The sequence below is a fragment of the Myotis yumanensis genome, unplaced genomic scaffold (assembly GCF_028538775.1).
Source record: "Myotis yumanensis isolate MYYU_CA2020_CCGP unplaced genomic scaffold, mMyoYum1.0.hap1 SCAF_13, whole genome shotgun sequence".
In the NCBI taxonomy this organism is placed as follows: domain Eukaryota; kingdom Metazoa; phylum Chordata; class Mammalia; order Chiroptera; family Vespertilionidae; genus Myotis; species Myotis yumanensis.
The window spans coordinates 17,950,913-17,972,346 of record NW_027223764.1 but is presented as its reverse complement, the minus strand read 5'-3'; the positions used below and the strand labels follow the sequence as shown (position 1 = coordinate 17,972,346).

Below are 21,434 nucleotides of genomic sequence, written 5' to 3'. Positions count from 1 at the left end.
TTTCTGGAGAATTCTGTCTTCTGCTTTAAGAAACTGTCTCTTACTGAAGAGTTTTAAAACCCAGCTTGTTCGCTTAGCTGGCTTTACTCACTGCTTATTTTCTACTTCTGAAATATATTGTGACTGTATATGGTACTAGGATTAGTACTTTTTCTTGTTGAACACTACATTGTATGAGAATACAGTTTTTTGTTTAAAACTTTAACTGTATGATTATTACAGAAATAATTTTGATTCCTAAGTTGTAAATTTGGGGTGGAGGAAATAAAAATATTTGTTGTTGTGTGGAGAAAATAGAACTTCCATTATTGATTGATGGATTGATTGGCATTTGTTATCACAGAATAGAATTTCTTTATGAGTTCTAGGATGTGGAGAGTACTCATAGATTTTAGTTAATAAACAGGTTTTCATGCAACTGAGTGCATTAAATGTTATCTACTTTCTTATGCCAACCCAACTCTTCATTGTTGTTAATTTATGTCAGAGCCAAGCTTTTGAAATAAGAACAGGATTCTTCAAAATATCATATTGCTGTGGGTATTATTACAATGAATATTTACTTTCCTTATAAACATTTCCGTCTGAAGCAAATGCTGCCTTGTTTGACGAGAGCTGCATCAATAAACTGCAGTACCTCTAATAAAGCCACTCAGTGTCTGGGTTTAACTAATGGCTGATTTTCATGGCTTTGACAGTGAGCTGTGTGCGTTATTTTCTCCTGATATTGTAAAAATAATGAGAGCAAATTAGAACAATCAGTTTACACAGATAGCTCCTGATTGGAGGCGATGGGCAATATGGCAGCAGATAATCCATCTTCGGGCTCCTGTCACATTAACTTCAGCTGTATGAAAAGATCAGGTGGGGTAAGCAAGGATTCTGCCCAATCAGAACACAGAAATTAATGAGAAGAGCATTGTTCTGTGATCAACCTTTTAATTAGCAAGACTGGAAACGGAGGGAGTGATGAAGGCAGCACCACAGCTGCACAATGCCAGGCACAATTCCTGAAAAAGAGGGGAAATCTGTGGGTTTTAACATCACACTTTTCTTGCAGTCTACGGGCATTGTGTTTCCACTCTAGATTTGGTTCACAGGCTAAAAAATACTGCCCACTTCCCAAAGTAGTGTCACAAATATGGTTGATGATCTTTAGACTATAATTCTATCATGGGACAGTTAGGATTTTGATTACTAGCACATTTTTTGGCATTCCGCTCTGGGTTTTAACTTTTGAATTTTTTTAAAAATTGGGTAACCAAAAATTAAAAACTTTAAAAGGTCTGCCTTGTCAGCCTACCACTACCCACCCCTCTAATTTAGTTGCAAGTAGCATGAGGGTTTTCTGGTTTGGAGCAACTCCTATCATGTTTGAGTTGCTTAAAAGAAGAGCAAAATCCAGGCATGTAAGCTACAGCATATTTAAATTGTGTTCCTTTCCTAATACTGTTAAGAAATTTTCGGGGGGGAAAATTTGTTGACCTCAATATTAGGGGCTATGTTATTTTAATTTATGTAATTGAGAATTGAATATCAATGAACGGTGTTTATAAGAAGAAGAGGGGGGAAATCTGTGCAGTAACTACAACTAAAGACTGATTCATCCATTTAACACTCAGTTATACTAAAATTGTAACCTTGTTAATCATCACTGTAATATTGGAAAATATGGCAGAAGGCTATTGAAGACATTAATGAGCCAAATTTTCTCTACCATATCAGTTTTCTGGGCCTTCTTTAGCAAGCTGTAACTTTGGGAAAGTATATGAGGCCATCAGGATTTGAGGTATTTTAGTCTTTATACCTTAAGCTTAGTGGCTTCCTATGAAAGCAACTAATAGGCTATGTAAATGAATCCAGGTATCTTCCAAAGATATACAAGTAAATTTGTTTTCTTGATATTAACTGTTAATTGACTTAAGCATTTATTTAAAATATCTATAATAATAAAAAGGTAATATGCTAATTAGACCAGACGTCATTGCAGATGTCCTTCCAAACGAAGCCAGGGCTGAAGGGAAGCCAGTGCTGGCAGTGGGAGGAAGGAAGACCTACTCTTTCATGAATTTTGTGCATTGGGCCTCTAGTTAATAAATAAAAATCAGTTATCAGTACTCAGGTTAAGTGTAAGATGATCTTTTCTCATTACAGTTAATAAGACTTTTTTATAATATATATAACAATGGTGATTCTAGCCTTTCAGCCCTAAAATACTGTATTTACAGAATGTAAGTCCCTGATATTATACCTCTATGCAAAACTCAGAACAGAAGCACTTTACTTCCCCTTAGGACCCATCTCTCTCTCTCACACACACACAAAATCTTTAGTATAGCTTTTAGAATTCTGTCAGAAACATTATATATTTTTTTTACTGATAGTGAACTTTTACTGCAAATATTTATTTAGACTGATATGTATCAGTATTTTAGGATCAGTGATTTAATACTAAATAGTCTAGGAATTTCCACCCCCATTCTTTAAGAAAATGGTGTTATTGTGCACATTAATGTTTTAAAGGCCACTTGTTAGAATTTTGCATGATATCTGGAAGGGAGATTTTTATTCTTATAGTTTTATGAATTTTTGTGGCTTTTCATTCTCCTCTCTCCTAGTTTGACAGTCTCAGCAGCCTGGGCTTATAAGCTCTCCATGAATAAATATGTTCTTAGTTATATGGTATAAATAGATCACTTACAAAGCTTGTGAAACCCGAGCTCTTCTTTTGAACTTTTTAGTACCCATGAGCTCAGGATCCATATATGTTAAATTTTATTCTTGTGTCATGACTCAGCTTATAAGGCATGAATTCAAATGACTATTGAATTTAAATGAGCTATGTATTCAAATGACTATTCTACTCTATACCAAGTTTCTACAAAAAAATAAAATTGTATTTTCCCCTTTTTCCTATGATTCTGGAATTCCATTTGATTTAGTGATCTTCCCAATATTTGTTCTTGTTGTAGAGTTCTTTTTTGGAAAGATTTACTTCTTAAGATCAGTGTTAAAAGACATCACTCTTGTCCTAGCTGGCTTGGCTCTGTGGATAGGGCATCGGCCTGCGGACTGAAGGGTCGCAGGTTTGATTCCGGTCAAGGGCATAAGCCTGGGTTGCGGGCTCAATCCCCGTAGTGGGCGTGCAGGAGTCAGCCGATCAGTGGTTCTCTCTCATCATTGATGTTTCTATCTCTCCCTCTCCCTTCCTCTCTGAACTCAATAAAAATATATTTTTAAAAAAGACATCACTTTTTTTTTGAGGGCATCTTTTTGGTTTATACTAGTAATTACAGAAATGTCTAACTGGCTGAATGACCAAGAAACTTCTTTTTTGATTTCCTGACAGAGCTAGAGTTACCAAGTCATCTTAAATTCTACTAATCCCAAACCTCATGAATAGGGTTCACTTTAGAGAAATTTTTATTAGTCTGGTCTTTTGGAATGCACCCTTACACCCTTATTTAAAGTTCTTATGTATGGAACCAATTGAATTTCAGAGGCCATTATAATCCTTTCTAAGTGCCCTTCCCTCCCACCCCCCACCCCAATTTTTAGTTTGGAAATATATTCCTATATAAGGAATTGAAAAATGTCCATTTTTGTGTGTGTGTATCTTCAGGGGCTTTTATCTTTTTTCTTTTTTTTCCAGTTTTGTACTACTCAAAGTTTGAGGTATAGAGAGAATACGTTAATATTTATTGCCTCTGTGTTTAGGCACTATAGTGCTGGCTATGTGGTATATTTCAGTCCTTACATAAACCTGATAAGATGGATATTACCCTTATTTTACAGATAAGGAACCTGAAGCTTAGAGAAGTTAAACCTTTTCCCAAGTTTTCATATCTCTAAGTTGTAGAGTCATGATTTGAAATCAAATCTATCTGACTTCAGAGTCCTTTGCTCTACTATACCCAGTTGCCTTTCAGATAGTATTTGGAGGTCCTGTGGATCTCTGCTACCGTTATACCAGGTCTCACACTATGAAGCACCTATAGCTTTTCTCCATTTGATCTTTATAGCATTATTGATGTCTAACAAATGTTATTTCTATCTCTCCAGCCTTTTGCCCTCCCTCCTTCTACTGCTTATAAAATATCTTGTTCTGACTGAACTGAGCCAAGTACTATATTCAGAAAACTTAATTATCTCTATTTTGGGTTACCTATTCAGTGATTCTACTTTAAAGACTTACTCAGTAATAATCACCTACCTTATAACAGAGGCCTTAAAGCAGGGGTGAGGAACATCCAGCATGTGGGCCATATAAGGCCTGAGAAATAATTTGGTCTGGCCTTACCAAGGCATTAGGGGTGAGTTAATTAAATGTTTGATCAAACATAGCAGGCTAATTTTTAAGTTGATAATTTTGTAGAGCCCTCAAATGACGTTATAAATGTCCAAATGGCCCTTGGCAGAATAGGTTCCCCACCCCTGCCTTAAAGGATCCGAGATGACTTCATGGCTCTGTGTTCCATTGTTCTACATATAAAATGAGTGGAATGATATGAGTGTCAATACTGTTCAAAGTGGTGATTCAGACCTTAGTAATCCTATATAATAAAAGGCTAATATGCAAATCAACCGGCTGCAGAAGGACAGGTTGCTATGACACGCACTGACCACCAGGGGTTAGACCAGGGGTCCTTAAACTACGGCCCGCGGGCCACATGCAAATACAAATATTGTATTTGTTCCCGTTTTGTTTTTTTACTTCAAAATAAGATATGTGCAGTGTGCATAGGAATTTGTTCATAGTTTTTTTTTTAACTATAGTCCGGCCCTCCAACGGTCTGAGGAACAGTGAACTGGCCCCCTGTTTAAGAAGTTTGAGGACCCCTGGGTTAGACGCTCAATGCAGGAGTGTCCCCTGGTGGTCAGTACGGTGGGAGCATTGCTCAGCCAGAAGCCGGGCCCACGGCTGGCAAGCACAGCAGCGGTGGCAGGAGCCTCTTCCGCCTCCATGGCAGCACTAAGGATGTCCCACTGACAGCTTAGGCCCACTCCCCCACTTAGGCCCACTCCCCCCGCAGGCTCTTGGACTGTGAGAGGGCACAGGTCAAGCTGAGGGACTCCCCTCCACCCACTCCCCCCCTCTCCCCCCCAGTGCACGATTTTCATGCACTGGGCCTCCAGTTGTTTTATAAGCTGTTACGGAATACAGGTCTCATCCTACTGTTTGAGTTAGGATTTACAATGTAAGCATACATTGGCAGTCCTTTTACAATAAAAAATTTACTTTTCCTGGTTAAGTTTAGTAATTAATTTTGTCAATTTAAAAAATATCCCTTAAGGCTTCAAAGCCCAGGCTCTGATCGATCTTCAGTAAATATTTTCATAGTTTAGTGCATGCTTCTAGATAGTTTCATGATTGTGAAAACATTATGAGGGTTAATACTTGGACCTTGAAATCCTGTTTCGGACAGGAGAGAGGAGGCTTGGGACAGGAGTGAGTAGTTAAGAAATAGGTTCATCAAAAGCAAATGAAAACAAAAATGAATATTAGATTGTGTGTGTGTAAAAATTTCCCTGGATATTCTCTAATGGGAACAATAGAAGTTTTTGATATTTAAGGTTAACATAAATTTCATGTTCAGGCTTGTAAAAATATTTAAGGAGCACTTGCTCACATGGAGCACTAAAACCATGACAAACAGTAATGTTGAAATCTTACTAGAAGATTGAATATAAATTTAATTATGTTTTATATTTCAGACATCACTTTAACTTTATCCACATTTTCTTATCAATATCTAATAGCATTAGAAATTTAATTATAAAGTTGTTTTTAAACCTGGGAGCAAGCCAAAGGGAAACGGAGGAGAAAAAAATCCGTGTTTAAAAAGAGATGGTTCCTACAGTGTTAACTATGGAGTGTGTAGCGTGACTCTGTAATGGAATATCATGGCAGGGGGTATAATACTGTAAATAAGATGAATATGCCACTTGTGGATTAATGGGCAACCTAAAGAGTGGCTTTATTTACATCTATGTGTGAGGTTCATTTTCAGTTTGTATATTTTCTCTTATTCTTTCTTCAAAATATATGTATATATATTTCAGGGAGAACGAGAAACATCAATGATGAGAGAGAATCATTGATGGGCTACCTCTTGCACACCCCCTACTGGGGATTGAGCCCACAACCTGAGCATGTGCTCTGACCAGGGATTGAACCCCGACCTCCTGGTTCATGGGTCCATGCTCAACCACTGAGCACACTAGCCAGGCTATTTTCTCTTATTCTTGTGATTGGCATACTTACAAACCTGGCAGTTTAGTTAGGGAACTTAAAAAAATCGGTTTCCTTCAATCCTGATATAATATGTTTGTGTATGTGTGTGTATATATATACACACATATACATAATTTTGGTAGGATTAATATAGACATTTTAGACTTTAAAATTGATAGGTTAAAGAGTTTTCTTTAGCTTTTTCTCTGAGTAATACTTAAGGGTTCTAAAATTAAATCCAAGAATTATAGCTTTTTTAATATTTTGTTATAAATGATAAGGAGCAGGTGTAGACATTTCATGTATCCAGATCACAGTACATTTTATCTGCAGTGATACATTTTTGTGGATATGGGATGTTTTTCAAATGTTTGGTTACTGAGTAATGTAAACTTGAATACATGTAGCCTGGTACTCTATTGGGGTCACTATCTCAACATTATAACATGACAACATGCAATAAGCGTACATACTAAGCAAGAGCTTTATATAATTACTTGAGGCTCAAAATGCATGCACTCGGTGGGGCAGGGGGGGTGTCCCTCAGCCTGGCCTGTGCCCTCTTGCAGTCCGGGAGCCCTTGTGGGATGTTCGACTGCTGGCTTAGGTCTGTTCCCGGCTTTGATTCTCTCCCCACAGAGCGGGCCTAACCCAGCAGTCAGAAGTGCTGCCACAGAGGAGGGAGAGGCTCCTGCCACTGCCGCTACACTCGCCAGTTGTGAGCTCGGTTTCTGGCTGAGAGGCACTCCCCCTGTGAGAGCACATTGACCACCAGGGGGCAGCTCCTACATTGAGCATCTTCCCCCTGGTGGTCAGTGTGCATCATAGCAACCAGTTGTTTCACCATTTGGTCGATTTGCATATTAGCCTTTTATTATATAGGATTTTTGGGGGTTAGCTGTTTAGGTTACTTTTGATTGTCAATTAACACGTTAAGCATCCAGCCTGTTTTGTCTTCCGGACAGAAAGTATAGTATCAGTCACCGGTGACTGACAGGGTGCTTAATGTGTTAATACTAATAAAATAGGACTCAGAGAGATCAAGCAACTTGCCCAAGGTACATTGCAGAACTGGAATTTGAACGCATACTGGCCCCAGGGCCTGTGCTTTCAACCACTGTATTTTGTAAACTTTAGTATATAGAAATTAGGGTAGATGTAGCAAGGGGGGTGCTATTATCTAAAAAAGTTCTCTATGGTGCCTATTATATGTTAACAGTTTATTAACATGTAGCCAGGATTTGGAAAATACAGAAGTACACAAATTGGTTATATAAAATCATGATACAGTAATATATTTTAGGCTTATTGTCTTCTCTTGCACTTACAGTATTTTCCTTTGCAACATTCCACATGAGGTGATAAAAATTAAGAATACCTCAATTAGCAACCACAAAAAAGGAAAACAGTTAATTGAACCTTGTACTCTCCTCTTCTGTCTGTTAGGTTTTTCTTTTCAGGCTTTGATTGTGTGTAATAAAACTGTTGCTTAATTAATGCCAGGGTTCTGAAGCCTTTGGATGCCACAGAAGAGAGTGAAGTGGAGAAACCAAGAGGCAGCATCAAATAGCTTTTCTGTCATGTTAATTTAGATCTGTCATTCTTGTTCTAGTTGATGATATACGGCTCCCAACAGATACTAGGTGGATTGAAAGAGGAGCAGTAGTGAATCCTGTCTTAGGAAAAATATAATTCATGATTGAGGCTCTCAGTAGGTTAATGAATAACTGTTTTCAGGCAATATTTTACTCCTAGTTTGAGCTGCCCTTGGAATGAATGTGGCCGTGTTAATGTGACCAGCAGACATGATGCAAAACCAATCTAAGCTGTAACTGGGCATCATGGTTTTGTTGTATGTGCAGGAAAGATCCAGGACTAACATTCATGGTGTACTTTTTTAAAAAATGTTTTCTTTTATTGATTTTTAGAGAGATAGGAAGGGAGAGATATAGAAACATCAATGAGAGAGAAATATCTATCGGCTGCCACCTGCATGGCCCCCACCAGGATTGAGCCAGCAACCTGGGCATGTGCCTGACTGGGAATCGAACCGGTAACCTCTTGGTACATGGGTTGATGCTCTACCACTGAGCCTCACAGGCCAGGCCATGGTGTACTTCTGTCTGCGGCAGAGGGATGATTGTGTGTAACCAGAGCATGAGAGAGGATATTGTACTGATTTGTGATTTGTATTAATCTCCATTTAGAATGCTAAAAAAAAGCAATGCTAAAAATTCCCCTTAGAAACTGCTCAAGTTTCCTTTAATTATGGTCACACTTTTTGAGCGATCTATATGCTAAAAACAGGTTGATAGGAAATGTTTGTTTCATATTATAACTCAAAAAATTATTTCTTAAAATTAGAATGCAGAATAGTGAATAACGTAATAGTTTTCTCTAAAATGAATTTACTTTTAAGGTGACTCTACATTCTCTTCTTTTTCATTCTCTCATTCTCCTTGATTCAAGGAACTTATTAATTATAGCTAATTTTATATTTCTACTAATTTTAACAAGAGTCTTTAAAAGCAGATTTTCTTTCAGGGTGGGGAAGAGTAAAGAAACGAAGCCCGTATTATTTCTGACTGCATTCCCAGATGGTTTTATTTACAATCATTGAACTTTTAGAGCCTGCTCAAAATTCTGCCTGGATTGCATAGGATTACAACATAATGTCTACCTTATACTTTCTGGCTATACCCAGACATGAAATAGACATTGCTGAGTGGAAACATTGATATAATTTCACATGGTTATGGTGTCAGTGGAGAAGGGGAAGTTTACAAGCATGGGAAAAGAATACAGGCTTCAATTTGAATAGGTCTCTGTTGTCCAGGGGGTTATTTAATGTTAATCAATATTTGTTTAGAATTGATGAAACTAGGTTAAGTGTTTAAAGCCAAACCTTTCTCTTCTCTTCCACCAAAGAGCAAGGTTCTCCTAACACTGACCTACTTTGTTCTTATCCAGTACTATAGGTACAATTGTTATGAAGCCATGTAGAGATAAATAGATGAAGACTTGAAGAATTTTTTTGTAGGAAGCGCTTGGTAGCATGTTTCTTTGTTGGTGAGACATAATGTTGCCACAAATCATGAATAAATATTCCAAATTCTCTAATATTATAACAGTTATATCCATTTTTAAGCCTCCTATCTAAGTAGATGTTTTTCTCCTGGTTTTCTGTATTGTGAACTTTATAAAACTGGCTTAGGCAGCCTATTAATTATTCATATCATAGCAACAATTAAAGCAAATTAAAAATAAAAATCACCATATTGCATTTAACCATGGGCAGCACCAAAATGTGTCAGCTCTATAAGGGCCTGTGGTGTTTCCTTAGTTAAAAGTGCTAGAGGGAGCTCTAACCTTGTTCAGAGCAGTGGCATATGGGAACAATTGTCTGTATGTGGCCATAGGGTCGCAATTGAAGACAGAGGCTAATACTGTTCCCTGGTAGAAATTTAAATCTTTTTTATTAGAACTTCCTCTTTCTTTTATATCGGAAAATAAGGGTTAGGACTCTCTGTTACCAAACAGGACTTTATTCACCTTTCTCTCTCTTTCTATGAATATAATCATCTCCTTCTAATACAGTGATTCGGGAGACCCTGAATTTGACTCTGAACTTGCACAAAGTGAACACACCTGTGTAATCTCCACCATGATTCTTTTTAAAAGAAAGAAGGAAGGAAAGTAAAAGAATGTTTCAAAAGCCTACTCCTGCCCTCTTTGTCACTCCTCTCCCAAGGGTGGTAACAATTATCCTCACTTCTAACATCATACATTAGTTTTGCCTGTTTTGAACCTCATATAAGTGGAATCATACATTATTTACTGTTTGACTTATTTCATTCAATGCAATGTTTTTAAGAGTCATATTGTATATAGTTGTGATTTTTTAGATTCTCATCTCATGTGCAGTATTTCATTATATGAATACTAGAGGCCCAGTGTATGAAATTCGTGCACTGGTTGGGTCGCTAGTGGCTGCCGGCCATGTACTCCCTCCCTTCTCCCAGCTGTCTGCTGCCACTGCCACCGGCCGGGGCCTCCCTCCCTTCCCCTGGCTACCTGCCAGCACCGAGCCTCCCTCCCTTCCCCCCTCTGGCCCGCCCTCTGCTTGAACTCCCAGAAGAACCCCGGTCGAGGGGACAATTTGCATACTATGCTTTTATTATATAGGATACCAAATGTATTTATTCATTTTACTATAGATGAACATTTGGGTTCCTTTCAGATATTGATAACTACAAAAAAATTTGTATGTATCTTTTGGTGAATATGTACAATGAATACATGTATTCTGCTGGGTATTGGGTATGTAACTAGGAAGGGAATTGGAATTTCCAAACTAGTGGTATCAATTTATACTCTGTCCAGCAGTGAGAGTTCTATTGTTCCTTTTCCTCATTAAGCAACATTTGTCTGGCTTTTTCTTTGTAGTATTCTGGTGTTGGGTAGCACCAGTATCACATTATGGTTTATTTGGGGTTTTTTTGACATATAACAAAATTTATAGTCTTAACCATTTTTAAGTGTACAGTTCAGTAGTGTTAATATTGCTTGTTTTTTAATTTACATTTCCCTTAACACTTAAAATTGAGCTTTTCTTTCTTTTTTTTTAAATTGAGCATCTTTTTATATGTTGTTTGATCATGTGAAGTCTTTTGCCATTTTTCTACTGGGTTTTATGTATTTTTCTTAATGATTTGTAGTTTTTTAATGAATTCTAGTATAAATCCTTTGTCTGATATGTGTGTTAAACATATTTTCTCCTACTCTGTGGCTTACCTTTGTACTTTTTAAATATATATATATATATATATATATATATAATTGATTTTTTTACAGAGAGGAAGGGAGAGAGATAGAGAGTTAGAAACATCGATGAGAGAGAAACATCGATCAGCTGCCTCCTGCACACTCCCTAGTGGGGATGTGCCCGCAACCAAGGTACATGCCCTTGACCGGAATCGAACCTGGGATCCTTCAGTCAGCAGACCGACGCTCTATCCACTGAGCCAAACCGGTCAGGGCTGTACTTTTTAAATGAGATCTATTGATGAACAGACGTTCTTAATTTTATTCCAATTTATCAATCTTTTTCATATATAATTAGTATTTTAAAATTCTACTTAAGAAATCTGTGTCTAAACAATAAAAAATATACTTTTTAAAAAATCTGTGTTGACCCCAGTGTCATGAAGATATTCTCTTTTATTTTCTTCTTAAATTTTTATTATTTTTACCTTTCACATTTTGATCTATAATCCATTTGATTTTTGTGTGTGATGTTAGGTACAGGTGAGAAGTTTTTATTGTTGTTGTTTTTAATGTTGATACTCAGTTGATTCAGCTCTATTTATTAAAATATGTGTTTTCCTTTGTACTGGATTGTTCTCTTTGTCATAAATTATATGACCATATATGTATATGGTTTTTGTCAAATCTGAACTTCTGATAGTACACCCTCCAGTTTTGTTGTTATTCTTTAATATTACCTTGGTTATTCCTGGCCATTTGCATTTCCTTATGAATTTTAGAGTCAGCTTGTCAATATTTACCATCTCTGTGACCTTTGCATTGCCTAGTGTAGCACTTGTACATAGAAAGTCCTAATAGATTTGTGAGATAACTCAGTATACACAAAAATTCCTAAATTGTAGTTTCCTTTGATTTTCCCCAGAGTCTTCGAGCCTGGTTTAACTGGGCTGCTCTTACAATCTAATCACATCTTAAATTATTTTTTTCTTTCTTCACAGTTCTGTCTCCAGTCACATTAGCTAATGGTGACCCAACAAGTTAGCATATTTTAAAATACTCAATAGTTCCCCTTCTTAGGGAATTTGGTAAGAAATTTCCGTTAAAACTTCAGTTTCAGAGTTTGATGGGCAGGCCCTAATACAACCTGAATTGCTGCAATGGTTTCTACTTATAGCAAACAATAAGAGCTACCTTTTTTTGAGCATTTATGTGCCAGACTTAATGTGCTTAGCATTTTACAAATAATCTGTTATTTCTTTTAATAACCATGGGGAATAGGTGGTATTATCCCTTTTTTTATGTGAAAAAGTATTGAGGCTTACAGAGAACTAGCTTACATGTTTGTACATTACAGACACAGAGCTTGAACTAGGCTTGTCTGACACTATGTAGTATGCTACCTTTAAAACAATAATTTATTTTACTTACTCCATAAGTAATTCCCAGCCTCCTAGCTATTATCCCTAAACTGTGTCCTCCAAAATGTCTTGATTCTGTCTGCCTCCCAACCCCACCCCACATTGTCATTGCTTCTCTCTTAGTCTAAGTCCATTCTAATATCAGCCCACTCTTCCAGCTTTACGTACTTACAATGTAGGCCCATTAGATTGCTCTCCATCAAAAAATACTATCACCATGGAAGTTGAAGTCACAAATTCTGTTTGTAAATTTCAATCAAACTTAATTTTTCAAATGGAAATTGAGCTCCAGTTATTTCCATATTCATTTATCTATTATAATAACTAATATGCTACCTTGACCTTGAGGACACTCGTTGGCCTTTGGAATCTGAAAGAAAAAGTCTTTAAGATACAGCATGCTATGGTCTATAGTGCTGAGAATTAAACTGGCAGAGAACAGCAGCCATCTGATCATGACCACTATAACCTTGATAAAGCATTAAGAGGATCCCAGTAGGCTTTTCTTATCTATGTGCAGACTCTTCATGCAGCCATATTGCTTTGATGTGGCCCTAAATAAGACAAGTTGGTGTATTAAATTGATATAATTTTTTTGCCATCGTGGGAAGTAAAAGGATTTTTAATAAAGAGATATTCATTTATTGGCAATTTTCTAGAAAATGTTCCCTTAAATACTGGGAACTATGAAGAAAGATGGATGGGGAAAAACACGAGAGTAGATATGAAAGAAATGAGGCAAATTGAGACACAGAAAACTTCAAGAAGACAATATTAGATCTTCAGATCCAAGTGTCAGTCCTGAAAAGGTTAACACTGATAAGTTTTTTCTTTTAAATTTTTTTATTGATTTGAGAGAGAGAGAAAGAGAGAGGAGAGAAACATCCATCTGCTGTGCTCCACCTACTTATGCATTCACTGGTTGATTTCTGTATGTCCCCTGACCAGGATCGAACCCACAACGTTGGTGTATCAGGATGATGCTCTTACCAACTAAGCTACTGGCCAGGTCTAAAATGTTAAATTCTTGCCGAAACCGGTTTGGCTCAATGGATAGAGCGTCGACTGAAAGGTCCCAGGTTTGATTCAGGTCAAGGGCATGTACCTGGGTTGCAGGCACATCCCCAGTAGGAGATGTGCAGGAGGCAGCTGATCGATGTTTCTCTCTCATTGATGTTTCTAACTCTCTCTCTCTCTCCCTTCCTCTCTGTAAAAAAATCAATAAAATATATTTAAAATAAATAAAAAATAAATAAAATAAAATGTTAAATTCTTAATTATGGAATATTTTTAGCATATCAAAAAATCAGAATAATGATGTTACCTGTGTACCTGTCACTCAGAATAATAGCATTTATTTACATAAAAGACTCAATTGTTGCAGAAAAGTTTGACTTATTCTTGGAATTTTGAAAATATATTGCTTACCCAAATAATATTATGACAGATATTTTTCTTTTTACTTGAGATGTATCTTTAAACTCTAATATGTTCGTTTTTTAATAAGAAAATGTAGAGCATTAGTCTCTATTTTTAAATTTTTTTGCTCAGCTCTTTTAATATACCTTGGAACTGAATCATAGACTCAAAATATAAAAGCTAGACTGAGCCACAAATTATCCACAACACCCACTCATTTTACAGATGACACCTCATGGGAGTAGAGACCTGCCCAAGATCATGTAGCTAATTAGTGATAGGATCAGGCCATCATGCTGCTTCATTTTTGTTTTGGGACTATTAACATGTTTGTCAGCTATAAGAAAACTTTTTCATAATGGTTTGTTTCCAAAGCATCAAATTTCAGTATGTATTCCTTAAATAGAAACTGAACATTTGACACATACTAGTAGAAAAATTTCATGGGGAAAAAAATTGCTACCTTTGAATTTCCTATTTTTAGTCCTTTATGTGAGCTTAGGCTACACCCAAGTGAAGTAAAAAGGTTATTTAGTAAACCAGGAAATGTCTTTATATAAACCATTTTATGCTTTAAGAAAGCCAAATTCTGCAAAGGCAGAATACAATTCCTATTTCTAAATCAAGTATATTATGAAAGTAACTGTCTTCCCAATTTTTATTTTTTTATCACACCTTCCCTCCCAGTAAATACACACAAAAATCCCTGGTGGGAGTTGGTCCCATTCTGAAAAAGAAAAAGTTTTGTAACCCTCAAAATTCAGTCTTCCCTCAGAAACACCAAAAATCTGCCAGTCTCTGGCCCATGGAACTCCATAAAAATAGTACCTATGTGAGGGAAATGTAAATAACCTTCAGACAAAATTACAAGTTAATAGTTTTTCTGCCAGTTTTTGAGAGAAAGGACAATGGGTGCTGGTGACAGCTAGAATTTTAGTCTGGTTTCTGCCCTAGCTCTCTTTGCTGAATACTAAACAAGCTACAGAGTCTGAAGGAAGCAAACTGTACTCTCTACCTACAGGATGTTAGCTCTTTGGTAGAAACCAGCAATACATTGAGAGTCTTGTTACCATTCTAATAATTTCCATACTGTTCTTCTCTCAATAACTTTGAGTTTTATGGGAATATGTTTTGTCAATTGCTTTGAAAGATAGAAAGTGAAAAAAAATTGAATTTCAAATGTCTTTTATTCCATATTGTAATATATTTTGAGGTCTTTCTTTTGCTCTTTTCTGTCTTCTCCAATTGTTAAATATCAAGCACTATTCCTTTTGGAAGTTTAGTTTTACTTTGATTCTTAAATTTTTCATGATAATATTTTACATATTTTATTACTATATAAAAGTATTCAAACTTCAAACTTACCTTAGAAAACAGTGGATTAAAGGTTACCAAGTTAGAGTTCTTATGAACAAAGTGTCAGTGTAGTGATAGTATCATCCTTATTGGTGAGAGAACGGGGACTACAATTATGTTTACACCATAAGGCAATTTACCACTACACTCCCAAAAAGCAATATCCACTTCTTATATTAGTTTGGGTTAAAAATTCATTTTACCAGTTTTTGAGCTGCTGTTACATAGACATAAAGGGCTTATGTCATAATCTTTGTCCTTCGGAGTTTAAAAGTAAAGGTTTCTGGACTTAAACTTGTCAAAGCAAAGAACATTGCATTTAGTCAGCAGTATGTACATTCTAGTTAAAAGCATAAAGACAGCTAATGCCCTTACTATGTGCCAGGTATTCTTATAAATGCCGTTTCATGTATTATTTTTTTTATCCTAACATTAACCCTTCCAGGTAAGTATTGTAACAATCACCATTTTACAGATGAGGTCATTGAGGCACAGAGAGGTTAAGTAACTTAGCCAAGATCACACTTCAAGTAAATGGCAGAGCTGGGATAGACTTGGTTCCAAACTCCAATGTTATTTATTTATGATATTCTATATAAACATAGCTCCTTCGAAGGACTGTCTTCAATGTGGCACTTGTAGTCTTGGTGTTCGTGTGAAATACATTTATCCGTCTATGGTAAAGCAGTCTTCTGGGTCTGCATTTAGTCTTAGTCATTGACATGGAGCTTCATTGTCATTAAAAAAAAAGAAGAGCCAGATTTCATTTTAAGACAGAATATATACTTTATGTAACAACTGCATTTTAAAATTTTGTCTGAACGCAACTAACATATGAATCTGAGCAAGTTATTTTGATCACCTCTGCTCAAAAAAAAAAACCAAAAAAAAAACAGACACTGCATCCAAACTAAGCTTTTTCCTGGATAAATTAAGAAAACAATTACCCAACTATTCCAGAGAGAAATGTCTTTAGTCCCTTGATGCTCCAAGGGTTATTAAAGTTTTACCTGCAGATAACCAAGACTTCCCGAAGTCACAAGTCATTTACTTCATTCACTGCAGCTAAGAGAGGCCTGTGCTGCTGCCTCATAGGATTATTTCTTGCTGCATTTAACATGCATTAACAAGCATTTGGAAAGAGCTGAACTTCTTCTAGAAAGCTGAGTTAGCTTCTTGAGACCCTATCCCCCAAAACCTTATATTTTCATAATGTAGGTTCTAGATATAGCTTCTCAGAGGCTTTCTTCAGGACCACATTTTACCAAGTCATTGAAACCTTTTTATTGGACACAAAATGTAAGGATTAGCGCACAAAGAGGAGGAAGGTAGTACTGACGATATTTTTTCCATGTAGTTTTTAATTGTGCTTTAAGTGTATCTCTTGTGTTTTCTTCTGGCCGCCAGTGCTTCCATCATTCCCTGTTATTTATGGTAGAGCTTAACCTTCTGATGCTAAAATAAAGGGAGGATGTGAGGGAGGAGTTAGGGAGAAGACTCTTAGTTTAAACTTGCTTCATCACAGAAATTTGATTGTGGAAATATTAACATTATTTAACATTCAGATGAGCAACCTCTATCGGAGGAAGTTTACAGAAAGAGCAACCAGATTCCAGACAATTAAACTTTATTACTTTGCCTGAAACATTCAGTGGTTTAGGAAAATAGTTCTTCCTCTCCTCTCCCTTTTGATGTTTACTGTTTATTGTGTGGGAGAGGACCTGTTTGTCCAACAAGCATATTGTTTTTCTTGGAGCAGATGAGCTTGTTAATGCTAGGTCCATTTTGCATTTGATTATACTTATTCTTTCCCCCCTCATTTCTCTCCACCTTACCCCTAATCCCTCCATCTCTTCCCAAACCCCACATCTCTCTCTCTCCCCCTTCTCATCTCTTCTCTGTCTCTCTCCTAACCCTGCTCCCCAGTCACCACTCCCTCCTTCACCCCACCCCCAGTCACTTTCATTTTTCCTTTCCCTTTTCTACTCCTCCTTCCTCTCCCTCCCTACTCTGCTTTCCTTTCCTTCCCCCCCCTTCAACTCCCCCCTCCTCTTTCTCTCCTCTCTCCTTCCTCCTCTTCATCCTCTTCTTTCCCCTCCTTCCACAGTCACAATCACCTATAACTCTGTATCTTCCAGGATCAGATCTTGACTATTCTGAGGTGTTCAACAAAGGAGATAAATTTTGCCTGCTATGATTAATTTAATGTTATAGCCAAAGAATACTCCAGATAACAAACATCCTCCCCACATCAAATAATTGACTAATGATTTTTCTAAAGACCAGAAAGATATATACCCACCAACATGTGAACATTGTTTATTTTGTTCATGGTGGAAATTATGAATAATTTTTATGTTCTTTGTGCTTTTGTGTTTTTCATATTGTGTAAAGTGTCTATTATAAATGCCTTGTTTTAAAAATCATTTGATCTTTCTGTGCCTGACCCCAGTAGATCCTCATTTAATGAAAGTAAAAACAAAATAAAATGAATAAGATTTGATCCTCCAGTGAATATAAATTTTGTTTGCCATTTTGATATTCTATTTTCCAAATCCTTTCAACTTTCAAAATGGTGGCCCCTCAGACTTCAGCTATTGGTGCTCTCACAGCAGGTAATAGATGTTAAATACTGTCTCACAAGGTAGGCTTAAACTCTTAAGTCCTACAGGACTTCTTCTGCCTTTCTCTACCCTCACCAAAATGTAGTTCGTATTTTGTTTTTCTATAATATTTCTATGCCATGAGGATGGTCAGTGTGACAGACTTGGCAATTTATATGTAGATTTGTTTTCAGCCCAGTTCATCAGTCTTGGTGGGGAGAGGGGACTAGCATGTGTGAGCAGCCATTCTATTACTGTTATACCTTGTCGGTTATAAAAAGGCATAAAATTCATGATGTCCTAGGCAATGATATGAACTCTTCCACAGGTAAATGTTAAAATTCCAAGTTCAGATTCAAATTTGATAGAAAGAACTTCCAGATTATTTCCTTCTCATTTGCCTAGTTTAGGTGTGGAAAGTGAATATAAGACTGGATGACATGTTCTAGACATAGTTATGCATTTCCTAGCTGTAGGGTACTTGGTTCAGAAAGGGTTAACTGGTGTCGTTAGTGAATGGTTTTCTAGCTGCAGGGGTTTTTGAAAAGAGATCTAGGAATTCTGCAGTTAATTGAATTCTTCAGGCATGAAGTTATGGTCATTGAAAAAATTTGAGTGAGTGAAATTCTCTTGCTTTGCTACCTGATATAGTTCATACAGTATCCTAGAAGTCCAGATTTATTTTAAAGATTTTATGCCTGTTTATGCTGGTTGGACATTTTATATGATAAACGTGACATTTAAAAAAATTTTACACAATGTATTTGTTCCCTTGCTTTACTCTTCTCCCAGTCCTCCCCGCCTTCTTTCCTCACTTCCCCAAATCTGCATCACTGGTGCATTTTCCCATTCTTCCCCATCTGATGAGCAAAGTTTTAACAGTACATAGAAAGTTAAGTGCCTGGAGTCTTTTAAATATAAGTAACACGCAACCAGTAATAAGCTGTTGGTTGTTTTTTTGCTGCCTGCAAAGAAACATAAACACAGTGCTCATTTCTGGCAGGTTTTTACTGTCAGAGTTTCTCCTATTATATTTATCTTACAATTTGCCAGGGGGTGAAGTTATTAAGTTTTAGCAGCAGCCATCGATCAAGTTCACAAGTTAACACGATAAAGGCTCCGTGCCGCTCCGATCCGGGGAAATGATGATCCTCACTCGGTAATTAACTAAATGAGAAAGTTAAATCTTACTTGAGAGCTGGGAGAGATGAAAGAGAGGTGTTTGTCAGTTTCTCAGTGGAAATTAGAAGCAGTTTTCTGCAATTCCCTAAGCTGCTGCTCTGTCATATTTTACATAAGCACTGGGAAAACGTCTTGTAATTAGTGCTGTCATGGAGGATTTTTTTTGCTGAAGGATGTTGGAATAATTCATTAGATTATCAAGAAAGGCTTGTGTCCTGAAATGATTAGCACAGTGAAATTTAAACCATTAACGATAACAAGTTTAGAGCTTGCTGCAGTGCAGAGGCACCCGGGGTATGTCTGTGCCTATTTCAATCATTTCTTATAATTAAACATTATGTCCTTTTTTTTCCTCCCCATTACTAAGACCCGTCCAAAAATCCTTTTAAGGTGGCACTGCCTACATCAGTGGGTTTACCAGCCTTGGAGGTGTGTGTAGTTAGTAGCTATAATAATGCAGCAGTAAATTAAACTGCTGTGAGTGTCTTGATTTAGAACAAAAGAACCTATCGCCCTGGAAGCTATAAAGTTGCATGAGGGAGCCCACTACAGAAATAAGAGCCCCAGTTTTGAAACCTAAAAATGTTAAGTGACTATCTTATCCTTTTACCTCAAAAATTCAGAACTAACAAAAAAGGCTTGGCTTGATGAATTTTTTTATATGACTCTGCCTGTAATTAATAAATAGAAAAAAATGTCCAGTCTTCAAATAATCATTTACACTGGTACATGTGTGAGTTCATTTCCTAGTGAGTTTTATTTAAAAGAATTGAAGTGATTGCAAGCTTTTTCTTGTTGGTTATTAGAAATCAGATTCATAATGTAAACTTTCCTTCTGCTGACAAATCTGCCCCTTCCCGTCTTCCATGTTCACTAATCAGATCTGACATATTTATGAGTTCACCTAATATGTAATCATATTTAGTAGAAGCTGTTAAAATATTAATGCAGTAATCCCACTGTGAAATGTGATGTTTACTTCGGTTGAACTGTATATCCCATCTATATGTACAGCCACCATTTTCTTTTCATTTTCACTCTCACCCCAAAAAGATAATGAACTACTTCTTTAGTCACTGAAAGTTTTAAAGGGTTATATCCCACTTTTGAGTATTCATTACTTTTTACTCGGCATGTTCAATTTATGGCCAAATTCTTTTTCTCTTGAAATCTCCTTGTTAAAAGATGCCAAAATGCTAATGGGCTCTCCCTTCTGGGTCCCTTTTTCTTTTCTACCCTGGCTCTGTAGGAGTTGTAGAACTGTTCTGGACCTCCCTGCTATCACCATTCCATTGCTAGGTGTGCCTACTTATTTCTTTCTTCTTTTTTTTTTTTTTTAATATATTTTATTGATTTTTTACAGAGAGGAAAGGCTAGAGATAGAGAGTTAGAAACATCGATGAGAGAGAAACATCGATCGGCTGCCTCCTGCACATCCCCCACTGGGGATGTGCCCGCAACTGAGGTACATGCCCTTGACTGGAATCGAACCTGGGACCCTTGAGTCCGCAGGCCGACGCTCTATCCACTGAGCCAAACCAGTCAGGGCTATTTCTTTCAATTCTAATCAAAATGTTGACTATACCGTTTCCTTTTAATTCAACCAAGACAATGTTAACTTTTTAAAAAAGAGATGTAACTTTTTTTTAAAGATAAATCAAAGAAAAACAATAGAAAAAAGAACTTTAAAATCAGCATTTTTTTAAAATTCTTATTTAACTAAATAAAGCCTGGCAATAGCCAATAGAGAGTATAGTATAGACCTTTGAAAATCCTCCCTTCTGCCCTGGCCACTATGGCTTAGTTGGTTGGGCATCATCTTGTGCACCAAGAGGTTACCAGATGGGCTTGGTCCCCGGTGGGGGGCATGCGAGAGGCAGCTGAACCAATCTGTTTCTTTCATCGGTGTTTCTCTCCCTTCCTCTCTCTCTAGAATCAATAAACACTTTTTTTTTTTTTAAATCCTCCCTTCTGCCTCAAGACTCTTGTTTCTCCTGGCTGCAGGAGCAAGAACCCTGGTTCAATCCCCATTCAAGTTAATGTATCAAATTAAATATTTGAAGGATCAGTAAATCATTATACTGAAATAAATGTGTATTATAACCTGGATTTATATTCTCAACAGGCCCTCTCTCTTCTTTCCTCTCGTGTGAGGGTAAAATACCTTTCTTCAAATTTTCTAATTTTAGCCACTATCACCACGTGCAGGAGTATTTTATCAGACTTCTGATTGGTCTTCCTGCCTCTGCTCTCACAGCTCGTTCTTGTTATCTTCTTCCTACCTTCCCAGCCCTCACCACCATGTTCTGTGTGGCAGCTAGAGTAAATATTTCTAAAGCATAAATCAGATGATGTTATATTTGACTACTTCAAAACCTCAGGGGCTCTCCTTTACACTTAGGATGAAATCCATACTCCTTACTGAGGCCCAGAAGGCCTTATATGATCTGGCTC

At 36.8% G+C, this 21,434-nt stretch overlaps 1 protein-coding gene across 9 annotated transcripts in view; it reads left to right on the top strand.

Annotated features, from left to right (window-relative positions):
- Positions 1 to 21,434, top strand: part of BTRC (beta-transducin repeat containing E3 ubiquitin protein ligase) — a 174,004-nt gene that overhangs the window by 120,154 nt on the left and 32,416 nt on the right. The gene's annotated exons all lie outside the window — the stretch shown is intronic.